This window comes from Quercus lobata, chromosome 6, assembly GCF_001633185.2.
Source record: "Quercus lobata isolate SW786 chromosome 6, ValleyOak3.0 Primary Assembly, whole genome shotgun sequence".
NCBI lineage: Eukaryota > Viridiplantae > Streptophyta > Magnoliopsida > Fagales > Fagaceae > Quercus > Quercus lobata.
The window spans coordinates 19,836,360-19,848,725 of NC_044909.1; positions in this window are offsets into that span (position 1 = coordinate 19,836,360).

The window sequence follows — 12,366 nt, forward strand, 5'->3', positions numbered from 1 at the left end:
TAGTACATGACTAACCAATGATGCACAACTTCCAGTATGTGACTAACTCCAGCAACTTGAAGACGTTGTTGGCTGCAAAGTTTGTCACTTCATCAACAATGAAGATTAAGAAGCACTTGGTTACAAAACCCTAAGGCACAAAGACGCAGTAGCTTCTTTCAGAGAAAATAAGGTGCTAGGTCGCTATTTTCATGTGTTCTCAATTTATTCTCTTATTTGACGAGTCTTTAAAACAAACCTTATATATGTCTAGGGTTGTGAGAAAAGAAACCCTACACATACATGTCAACTTGGGCTAAAAATCAGATCTAGAAATTTTGATTTCAAAGATCTCGACAGATTTTCAGTCAAGCTTTTGTCGAGCATCAGCATTAAACCTCGATAGACATTATCTATCGAGCTTTAGTGAACAACACTTCTTCACTTGTTTCTTGGATAGACTTGTATGGCTTCAATACTAGACTTGAACTCTTGTTCCTTGAAGTACTAAACCTATCCTAGATCTACCCAATTAAGTAAAGTGTGTTTTGTCAAAAGATTAGCCAATTTATAATAACATATGTTCTAACAAGTTCCACATATTTCCTAACAAAATGGCTTCAAGATCCGTAACCAAAGTGAACACAGGGTTCCTTTTGTCTTTGACAATCCAGAAGATATTCACAGAATCATCCTCAATCAACCACAAAGCTTCGATAAGCACCTTGTGATATTGCAGAGGTATAATTCGGATTGCCTAGTTTGTGATTTGGTTTTTTTAAAGACTTTATTCTGAGTGCAAGTCCACGATATCCCAGCTCGCTATATGACAAAGGAGGTGGTAGAGAACAATTGTGAAACAATTGCTGAAGTATGAAAGTCTTCAGGTGTTGTAACTGATGAAGGGGGGCTATTTCATCCGGGTTCGAGTGGAGGTTGATATTTCCTTACCACTATGTCGAGAAAGGGTCCTAACTTTGGAGAATGGGGAAAAAAGCTGGGTCCAATTCAAATACGAATGCTTACCAAATATTTGTTTTTGGTGTGGGCGTTTAAATCATGTTGATAGGAATTGTGAGCTCTGGATTCAAAGCAAAGGAACATTGAAACCCAATCAGTAGCAGTTCAACGCCAATCTAAAGGCAGCTCCTTTCATGGCATATGGAAAGGAAGTTATTTATGTGTCGGGTTTCTATGAGCACAAGCAACCTTTTATGAGGAAAGCCTTTTATTCAAACAGAATGGAGTCGGAGGTAGTTATGACAGAATCAGGGGAAGGCAGATCGGAGAAAGCTTAGGCGAGCAGGGAAACTGAAGGTGACTTAGTCATTAATGAGGATGTAAACCACGTTAATGAAGAAATAGATATAGGGAGAACGTTACACTTAGCTTTAGCTACTCAAGATAATCGAGAATCTATCCCAAGCCAATTGTCTCCAGTGGAAATCCAGGAATCTATGGATACGAGTAATAATGAGGGAATTGCGGGATTAACTGAGGACTTAATTCCTTTGGGGGTTACAACTGATAATTTATTTGAAATTCAAATTGCGGAAATTGATGCTAATATTGCACGATTTACTGGAGAATCGGTTATGAAAGGAAACACAAGGATTGCTCTTAATGAGAATTTTACTCCTAGTAAAACACGACTTGCCCACATTAATCCCTTGATCACGTGCAAGTTAGTTGAGGTTTTTACTATGGGAATTCCTCATGGCAACTCGTGTTCTTCATCCTAGTGTAAACTAAGAAACCCTAAAAGAACTAGGATGAAACAAGCACGTAAAAAAGCCACGGGTAGCAAAACACAAAGTGCACAAATTGGTGGGAAGCGAGTTGGTTTGAATCATCATGAGTTACCTTTGAAGCGTAGTTTGGTTTCAAAAGATGATGGAAGTTCCTCAATTTCAATGGTGGAAGTTGAGCATTAGCCTCGCCAAGTGCAATGAGTTGCTTAGTGTGGAACTGTCGTGGGCTTGGGAACCCATGTACAGAGAATGAGCTTGCAGATATTGTGCAGACAAAAGATCTCTCTATTATGTTTTGAGCAGAAACATGGGCAGATGAAGTAAGGTTAGAGACTGTGTTGAGAAAGATAAAGTTTGAGAATTTATTCATTACCCTAAGAACAAATAAGGGAGGTGGATTAGTACTGTTTTGGAAATCGACAATTGATGTAACGGTGGAGGGTTCGGGTAAGAATTACATTGATGCAATAACAAACAAGAATCAGGAAAACAAATGGCAATTCATCGGATTCTATGGCAAACCAAAGACTCAAAGAAGAATTGAATCATGGAATTTACTCAGAAGTTTGGACAAAAAATTCCAAATTCTGTGGTTATGTGCAGGAGATTTCAATGAATTGATGAAAGGAGATGAAAAATTGGGGGGGGGGGGTAACAAGTGAAGTCATAATCAAATGCAACTTTTCTGAGATGCAATAGATGAGTGTGGATTTATTGATTTAGGTTAGTCGGTTCCAAAATTCACTTGGAGGAAACAGCCTGCCAATGGTCATTCAATCTGGTAGAGGTTGGATAGAACATTGTGTACAAACGACTAGCTGCAACAATTTGGAGCAACTAAGGTCTACCATCTGAATAGTTGCACCTCCAATCATATACCACTATGGATTGTTCGGAATGGTATAGACCCCCCCCTCCTATATCTAGACCCTTTAGATTTGAAGAGATGTGGCTATCGGATAAGGGTTGTGGTCATACAGTGGAAGCAGTATAGAGGGGCCACCTTTCTTGTAAGGTCGAAGTTCAGGTGATGAAAAAGGTTGAAAAGTGTGGAGAGTAGTTGACACAGTAGAGTTGACGACACTTTGGTAGTGTTAGGCGAGAACTTATGGAGAAGAAAAAATTGCTTGCTAGGGTAGAACAGATGACCACTCAATTAGGGTGTAACATTCGTTTAAGAGAGCTTCATAAAGGGGTGAATGAGTAAATGGTGAAGGAGAACAAAATGTGGAGGCAGAAGGCAAAAAATTTTTGGCTTATTGAAAGGGACAAAAACACGAAGTATTTCCATAGCAGGGCAACGCAGAGCCATAAAATGAATAGAATTTTAGGCATATACAACTCTCATGGTGTGTGGATTTCTCACCAAGAAAGGATAGCAAAGACCTTCACTGATTTCTATGAGGGTCTCTTCACTACAACAAATCCGGTTCTAAATGGAGAAGCTCTGGATCTGGTTCCTAAGTTATTACAAATGATATGAATGCTTTGCTGACACAAGATTTTATGGAATAGGAAGTCCAGGCAGCCTTGAAACAAATGGCTCCCCTCAAAGCATCAGGCCTTGATGGTATACCCCCTTTGTTTTATCAAAATTATTGGAATTTGGTTGGATGTGATGTCACTAAAACAATTCTTTCATATCTAAATACAGCCACCCTCCCACACCCCATTAACCATACATTCATCACCATAATCCCGAAAACAAAAACCCTATGTTTGTTAATGATTTTAGACCCATCAGCCTTTGTAATGTGCTTTATAAAATTTTTTCGGAAGTCTTAGCAAATAGATTGAAAAAAAATTTACCTTCCATTATCACTAAACATCAAAGTGCCTTCACAAAAACCGTTTGATATTTGACAATATTCTTGTGGCTTTTGAAACTTTACATAGCATGAAAAACCATAAAATAGGCAAAACTAGTTACATGGCTCTCAAACTAAACATGAGCAAAGCAATATGACAGGGTGGAGTGGTCTTTTTTGGAAGAAATTATGAGAGGAGAAGTGGGTAAATCTAATGATGATTTGTGTTAAGTCAGTCTCTTACTCAATTTTGGTTAATGGTGAACCAAAAGGCTTTATCCATCCAACAAGGGGGATTCGCCAAGGCGACCTACTATCCCCTTTCCTTTTCCTATTGTGCATAGAAAGGTTACATAGCCTTATTTCCAAAGTGGCAATGAAAGGTTCTATTAAGGGCTTCTCCCTTTGGAGAAGGAGCCCAAAACTAATCCATTTGCTTTTTGCAGATGAAAGTTTATTGTTTCGTAGGGAAAATAGATATGACTGCCAAAAAGTGATGGAGATTTTGGCCACATATGAAAGTGTTTTGGGTCAACAAATCAACAAAAGGAAAACATCTTTGTTTTTTAGCAATTCAACCTCTGATGCAATGAAAACAAAAATAATTGAGGCACTTGGGGTGACTGAAATAGTACACTATGATAAATATTTGGGGTTGCCATCACTGATTGGAAGACATAAAAAAGCAAGTTTCAATTTCATTAAGGAAAGGGTTTGGTGGAAATTACAAGGGTGGGAGGAAAAATTGTTATCTCAAGCGGGTAGAGAAATATTGATCAAAGCTGTGGTCCTAGCCATCCTAACATACACGATGAATTGCTTCATGCTCCCCCTAGGCCTATGTCAAGAAATTGAGGGTCTAATACGAAAGTTTTGGTGGGGACAAAGGGGTGACCATAGAAAAATTCATTGGGTCAAATGGGGGGATATGTGTGATCCAAAGTTTAAAGGTGGTATGGGTTTCAAGGAGTTGGCACTTTTCAATGAAGCTCTCTTAGCAAAACAAACTTGGAGGTTGTTGCACAATAAAAACTCCTTGTTCTATAGAGTTTTTGAATCTCGGTTTTTTCCAAATTGTTCCATTATGGATGCTACAGAAGAGCATGGTGAATCTTATGCTTGGAAAAGTATTTTGAAAAGGGGGGGGGGGGTGTGGGAGTTATTAGGCGAGGAGCTAAATGAAAGGTGGGGAATGCGGAAGACATCAAAATTTGGGGTAACAATTGGCTGCCTTCAATGACGTCTACTCGAGTACATGGTCCTCTGATTTCAGAGTTCCAAGAAGCAACAGTGAGCTCTCTTATAAATCCTTTGTCTTGCAGTTGGGAAACACATCTATTGGACATCTCTCAGCCCCACTGAAGTCAAACTGGTTAAAAAAAAATACCTCTGAGCCGCGGATAAGCAGATGATGAGCTTTACTGGCCCTATGTGCAATCGGGTGAGAATTCAGAAAAGTCGGGGTATTTCTTCCCTTAGACCAAGACAGGTAACAACTTTGCCTCAACCTAGATTTTACAGGGAACCACTAAGCCATCATGGAAGCAAATTTGGCAACTAGCTATGCCAAGCAAAATAAAAATAAAAAAATTTATGGAGAGCAACCAGAAATGCCCTGCCAACAAATGTCAATTTGGTTTGTCGCTGTGTTATGGTTGATCCAACATGTTGTGTCTGCCAAAATAATGAAGAAGACGTGATACACTCCCTCTGGTCTTGCTCGAGCCTCTCACAGGTTTGGAATAAGGACCCACAGTGGAATTCACTCCAAAGCACACACCACAAAGATTTTGCACAACTGCTAGTTGCGATATTCACTTCAAACTACTCATTGGAATTGTTTGCGTTCATCACTTGGACAATTTGGTTGAAGCATAACAAGGTCAGATTTTCACCACCAGGATTCCCAATAGCCCAGGTTATGCAACGAGCTATTGCAACTCTGATGGAGTTTCGGATAGTAACCAATCGAGTGCACACAGTGGTTGACAGATCGAGAGTGGAGTGGAAAGTACCTCCGACTGAGTTTTACAAAATAAACTTTGATGAGGAAATGTTCAAAGAGGAAGACAGGGCAGGGATTGGCGTGATCATTAGAGATAGTCGAGGTTTGGTGTTGGCATCAATGTCTCAAGTCATTCCTCTACCTCTAACTGTCGTGGAGCTCGAAACACTAGCAACATTGAAGGCTTTAGAAACGATTATCAATTCCTTGAATGATAACTCACCCTCGTTGTCACCCTTTGGCTTACTGCTTCAAGATGTTGAGAATTATGCAAACTTGTTTCAATGTATTAGTTTTTTACACATCCGTTGAGAAGGAAATAATGTTGCTCACAACCTAGTTAGACATACACATCATGTCACTGGTTTTTCCGTGTGGATGGAAGATATCCCATCGCACATATTTGCTACTTATCAGGAAAATTTGCCCTATTCTTAATATAATTTCAGTCCTCTTTCTCAAAAAAAAACAAAAAAAACAAAAACAAAAAGTATGTTTTGATGGACATATGTCATTAATATGGTTTCTGTTATATCATTGTTTTTATTTTCAAATAAATGCCAGCAGGCCCAATACATTGAAACCAAATATAAAATAATAAGTGAGTGAATTTCTTCCATGCTAAAATTCTCCTTCATCCTCAGCCTCACTACCAGTGGCTCCAACACCATCACTAACTCATTCGTGGATTCATATATGAATTTGGGCCTGAATAGAGAATGTTAATTTTTTTTTTTTAAATTATAGAAAAAGAATGTTGGGCTGGGACCCAGTGTATTATTTATGGGATGGACAAAAATAAAAGCAACACTATATTATTTTTCCAATAATTACTATTAAAAAAATAGTCTAATAAAGTTTTTTAGAAAGCTGTATAATATATTTTATTAAAAATATTTGTTTTATATGTCAATAAAAATAACTATTATTACTCTTAATTATATATATTTATAAAAATTAAAAATAAGCCTAAAATGGTATATCAGTATATTAATTGGTATTGAACTATTTCATAATTTTCATTTCCCTATACAAAATTAACTCTCATGCCTCCGATTCAACCATAGTGCTCATGAAGCCAAAGTAACATATTAAAAGCATCGAGGAAGCTGTAATTATTAGAGAATTAGTATTATGCAATAAAAGAAATTTTAAATCGCATTCTTGCTAACTATGGTCTCTATTGCAGAAATGACTTCAAAGATTCAAGAATATTATGACTTAGCTACGTTGCATATTTTAAGGCATATAAGATTTGAAGTTGCGACGAAAATGGATGAAAAATAATAAATAATATTGTAAGGTTGAATTTATTCAACCATCTTATTGGCTTTATTCCGTGCCAAATTTGCTTGTAATTCAGCATTTAGTAACCCTGTATTTAGGTGGGTTTGGTGTAAGGGTAGTGAGTGAGATAGAGTGAAGTTTGCTCAAGAGTGTGCAAGAAAACAGAGTGTCGCGGCTGGGACTCGCGGGTGACTCGCGGCTGCAAGCCGCCAGAAGCTGCACACGTGCCAAGCATGCTGGAAGATGAACAATCATGCTAGCTGGAGCACTACAGGACAAAACAGGACAACTGGCCATACGGTTATCTCGCGACTGGATCTCGCGACTTAGTCAAGCCGCGAGGTCAAGCCGCGAGCCACCCCTATTTTGTAAAAACCTGACGTTTCACATTCCTCTCCACTCCAGTATAAATACCTCTATTACCCACGATTGAAAGAGAGCTTCCAAAGAGAATTTTGAGAGAGAAACCCTAGAGAAAAACTAGATTGATTCACACACAATCTATACCTTAGAGACTCTTCAAATTCCTCAACTCTCTTCCTCTCCATTGTCAAATCCTTGAGAGGCTTTATACCAAACCAGGTTCTCACCATCATCATCATTGTGAGACTGCTGTTTGGATTTCTGGGAAGCAGTTAGAAAGGAACCAATCTTCATTGGTTGATGCTACGGTCTAGTAGCGGAATCCGGGAAGCTAGAAAAGAAAAAGGTTCGGCGTAACCTCGTTGGAGCAAGAAGCTTGGAGGGCTTAGGTGCACTGGGTAGATTAGGCTTGGAGGGTCTATTGCTGTCCTTGTATCCCAACTATATTTTCTAGTGGATTGATTACTGCTTGGAGGGCGGCGGAGAGGTTTTTCGCCGAGGGCTTCGGTTTCCTCTTCGATAACACATCGCGTGTTGTCTTTGTGTTTGCATCTTCCTTCCTCTCTATCTTTGCCTTTTTATTTATCTGCTGTGGATATTAATCTGTTATGGCTTAGATAGTATTTAATAAATTTCGTTTGATAGCATATGTTAAGTTATATGCAACACTAGTTGTTTGACATATTACTTGAATTGATTAAGTTGTTATTTGGGGGTCTAAACGTTCAAAGGTGTTTTTGTACACGTTTTTGAACTTTCATTTGGTATCAGAGCGGGTACACTGATATTGGTTTCATTACCATTGTGTGATCCTTGACTCCCTTTTGAGATGGATAGGTCTCAATCCCTAAATGCACCTCCATATTTTGATGGTAGTAATTATGCTTTTTGGAAGGTTCGAATGAGAGCTTTTCTGTGTTCTATTGATGAATCCGTTTGGGATACTGTTGAGATTGGTTGGACCAAACCAGAGGCAGCAAAATCCACATGGGATAAGGCAGCACTTGCTGCATCTAATGCTAACAGTAAAGCACTCAATGCTATTTTCTGTGGTGTGTCTCCAGATGAATTTCACAGGATTTCTCATATTACCGTGGCCAAAGAAGCATGGGAGATTTTGAAAACTACCTATGAAGGCACGAGGAAAGTGAAAGACACCAAGTTACAAATGCTGACCACTCGGTTTGAGGAGCTCAAAATGAGTGAGGATGAGTCTTTTGACTCTTTCTATGGGAAGTTAAATGAAGTGGTTGTCAGCAAGTTCAACTTGGGGGAGAAAACGGAGGACTCGAAGATTGTAAGAAAGATCCTTCGATCATTGCCGGAAAGTTTTCGAGCTAAAGTGACAGCAATAGAAGAGAGCAAGGACCTCGATGACATCAAAGTGCAAGAGCTGGTGGGTTCTCTGCAGACTTATGAGATGTCGCTGCCCAATCAACGGAAGAGTAAATCTCTTGCTCTAAAGACCATTAATGAGAAGGTGGAAGATCAAGACTCATCGGGAGAAGATGTGGTTGACAAAGATGTTGCATACCTTGTCAAAAATTTCAAAAAGTTTTTGAAATTCAAAAATAATGGCAAATTTGATGATAAAAGAAAATTCCAAAGTTCTGGAAGGGAGAAAAGGGAATTCAAAAGGAAAGATGGAAAAGAATCCCAACCTACACAAGGTGTCACTTGTTTCGAATGTAACGGGCATGGACACTTCAAAAAGGAATGTCCGAATTATTTGAAATCGAAAGGTAAAGTGTATGCCACGACCTTGAGTGACTCGGATTCGTCTGACTCAGAGTCTGAAGAGAGCTGTGATGGAGAGGGGAACTATTCAGCTTTTATGACTATTGCTCATGTTGAGTCGTCAGATGAACTGAATCTGCTTGTGCAAGACCTTGGAGAACATAGTGATGATGAATCACTAGGAATTGTTGAAGAATCGGATGCTGAAGAAGATGGAAGCAACGCGAATCTTCAGGAGAATTATAACTTACTTTTGGAGAAGTCCGGGGAATACACAAAGGTGGCCAAGGCTGCTGTGAGAAAAATGAAGAAGGCTGAGGAGGACTACAAAAGTCTCCTAATCCGATATAGGGAGGCCAAGTGTGAGATAGAAACTCTGAATGGAGAGTTGTCCGAAACTTACACAAAAGTAAGGTTTCTTGAGAGTGAGGTTGTGCAAGCTAATGCTAAAGTAGAGAGGGTTACCACCAAGAAGCTAGATGATGTTATATCATCTCAAAAGAGCTTTTCAGACAAATCCGGATTGGGATATACCGGAGGAGGTAGTTCGTCTGTAAATATCACAAAAGAAGTAAAGTTTGTAAAGGCCAAAGATCCAGTTGTAGCTGACTCTACCGGTGAAAAGCTCGAGGTGAAGGAGAAGAAGAATTTGGTGAACCAACGGATGTTAAATCATCACAATCAATTAGCAGGCAGGTCTGAATCTCGTGCCAAGTCACGTCCTCGACCACAAAGAGGTCCTAGAGGAACTTATGTGTGCCACTACTGCGGACTTCAAGGGCATACTCAACCAAATTGCCAAAAGCTGAGAGCAAAGAATAGTGCAACCCCTCAAAGGTCAGGAGGACCTAGAAATGAGAGAAGAAGTTGGACTGGAAATCAATCTAGAGATCAGAATGGTGATCCCGGAATGATGAACGTGATGAAGATGATTGGTGCATTCACCAACTGCTTGGAAAGCTTCTCACGAAGGTTTGAAAGCCCTAACTCCCGTACCCAATCCTATAAGGAAATCACCCCAAACGCAAGTGACGTGAGGGTGAATAAGGGTACTCATGCATAAGCATTACAACATGTCCATGCATCAATACTTCCTATGCTTTGTGACTATGTTTGATTGTTTTGCTTGCTATTTTTGCTGTTGGTTGTTTGTTTGTCTTTTTGAACATTTCTTTAATTTTGTCTTATCAATCTTTTTGTTTCTTGTGTCAAAAATCCAAAAAACACATAAAAATAGAAAATCAAAAAGCTTGATTGACTTTGTTGAGCTTTTGTCTCAAAACTTGTTTTGCCTTGTACCTTTGTGCTAATGGCTTTGTGCATTTTCGAGCATTGCTTGTCTTTATGCACTTATATCACTGTGGAAAAATCTTGAAATCTTTGTGATTGTTGTAAATAGATCTTCAAACTTGTCATGAATGATTAGTGAATGGTTCTGTTGATCTTGAGACTTGCATAGACTTGTGTCTATATATCTTCCCACTCTTTATTTTTGTTTTGCTAAAAAGAGCTCACCAAATGTAAATCTCCAAATGAAAAGAGATATCGAGCTGCAAAAGCCTGTCGCACATTCTAGTATTTGACTAGGAAAAAGGGTAAGCGACCTTCTATTGAAGTGAATGTTCATTCAAAAAAAAAGACAAAGGCTTATTCATTAAAGTGAAATATCATGTATCAATCTCACAATGAGAGGTGATTGACTCAAAAGATCAAAAAGATCAATTGTTATGTTTGAAAGTGGAGTCAAATGTAGTGCTTCAAATCATGTTTTTCAAGTTTTGTGGGAGGTCATATATACATACTTCTATAATTGAGATAGGTCACATGATCTAGTGCTAATTGTGTATGCCTTGGTTGAATTGATCATTGAAGCTTCACATTAGACGAAGGACTATCTCATTGTTGATATCCACACACAACACACAAGTTTATGTTCAATAAATGCCATATTCATTTGTGTGATTGTACTTGATGAAATGTGTTTTCACATGCTCAATCTTTGTTATTTCAAGCACAAAAGATTTTTGAGTGTTTTAGGTGCTTTTGGAAAGTATTTTTGTTTGAAAAATCTGAAAATTTCAAAAAACCAGTTTTGCCCTGTTTTGGCGGCTCAGTCGCGGGTATGTCAAGTCGCGAGTCTCAGTCGCATCTTCGCTGGTAATTTTTGGCGACTTGTTCGCGAGTGGAAGGTCCAGTCGCGAGGTTCACTCAGAGATTTTTGCGGCTCAGCTCGCGGCTCGCTCGCGGGTAGACCTTCCAGTCGCGAAAAACACTTAGAAAAATTTTTTTCAAAATTTTGTTCTTGAGTGCTTTGGCAGCTTGAGCTGGCGACTGTGTGGCGACTTAATCCAGTCGCGAAAATCGCGTGTTTGGCAGAAACAGGAGCAGTTTTAAAACTTGTTTCAGTTTTTCCCTCGAACATTTGTAACTGTTCATCTTCTTTCTAAACTTCCTCCTTTCCAAAAACTCTGTGAATCCATATTCAACCCTCATTGGTGCTTCATTTCTTATCCAAATCATCAAGAAAAGGTAAGGGCTTATGCTTTCTCAATCTCATTTTCTCTTTTCCTGGTTTTTCTTGCTGCTGTTTGGGTTGATATTGTGTACGAAATACTTCTCTCTTATGAAATGGGTATGGCGGGTCTTGTTTGATATTGTTCTCATCTGTTCTCATGTTGAACGGTCAAAATGTGATGTTCATTGTTCTGATATTTGCCTATTATTGAGTCTGAAAATCTTTTGTTAAATGGGTTTGGTGTCTATTTGGCTTACTCATTTCACTTGCTTAAACATTGTTTCTGATAATGATATTGGTTACTGAATCCTTTTTGGGTGTTTGTATCTCAACCTTGTTCTCTAGTATGGATTATTGGGTTCTTCATGTTGAAATATTTTTCCTTGCTCATATCTCTGGTGGAGTATTTTATGTTATCTGCTCTAAATGTTCGAATGCTGTATTTGTTTGCATATCATGGTCTTGATAACCTGTCTCAGCGACAAGTGTTAGTTGTTTTGTCCTTCTATGTCTTGGTGCACTATCACCATATTGCTGCACCTATCATTTTGTGCTCCTGTGTATTGTTGGTAGTTTGATTGGGTCTGCACTATCTTCAATTTGTGTTTGTATATTGATATTCTGTTTACACTGAATCATGTTGACATTGGTCTTGTATGGTATTTGTGTTTGGTTCTTTGCTGTGGGAATGTTATCTTGCAGATGTCTCGTCAATCTTCCAGGGATAAAGACATTATTGCTGACGAACCAGCAACACTAGTTGCCAAAAGGACTCGATTATCATCTCAGGCTTCTCAAGACCCCAATGAGGATAGATTCAGACTTCCTCTTAACTCACACGTCTACTCAAACGTGTTTGACAAGTCGACCACTATAGTGGAACGAGTGGTAGAGTTTAATACCTTAGGGACCACTTTCATC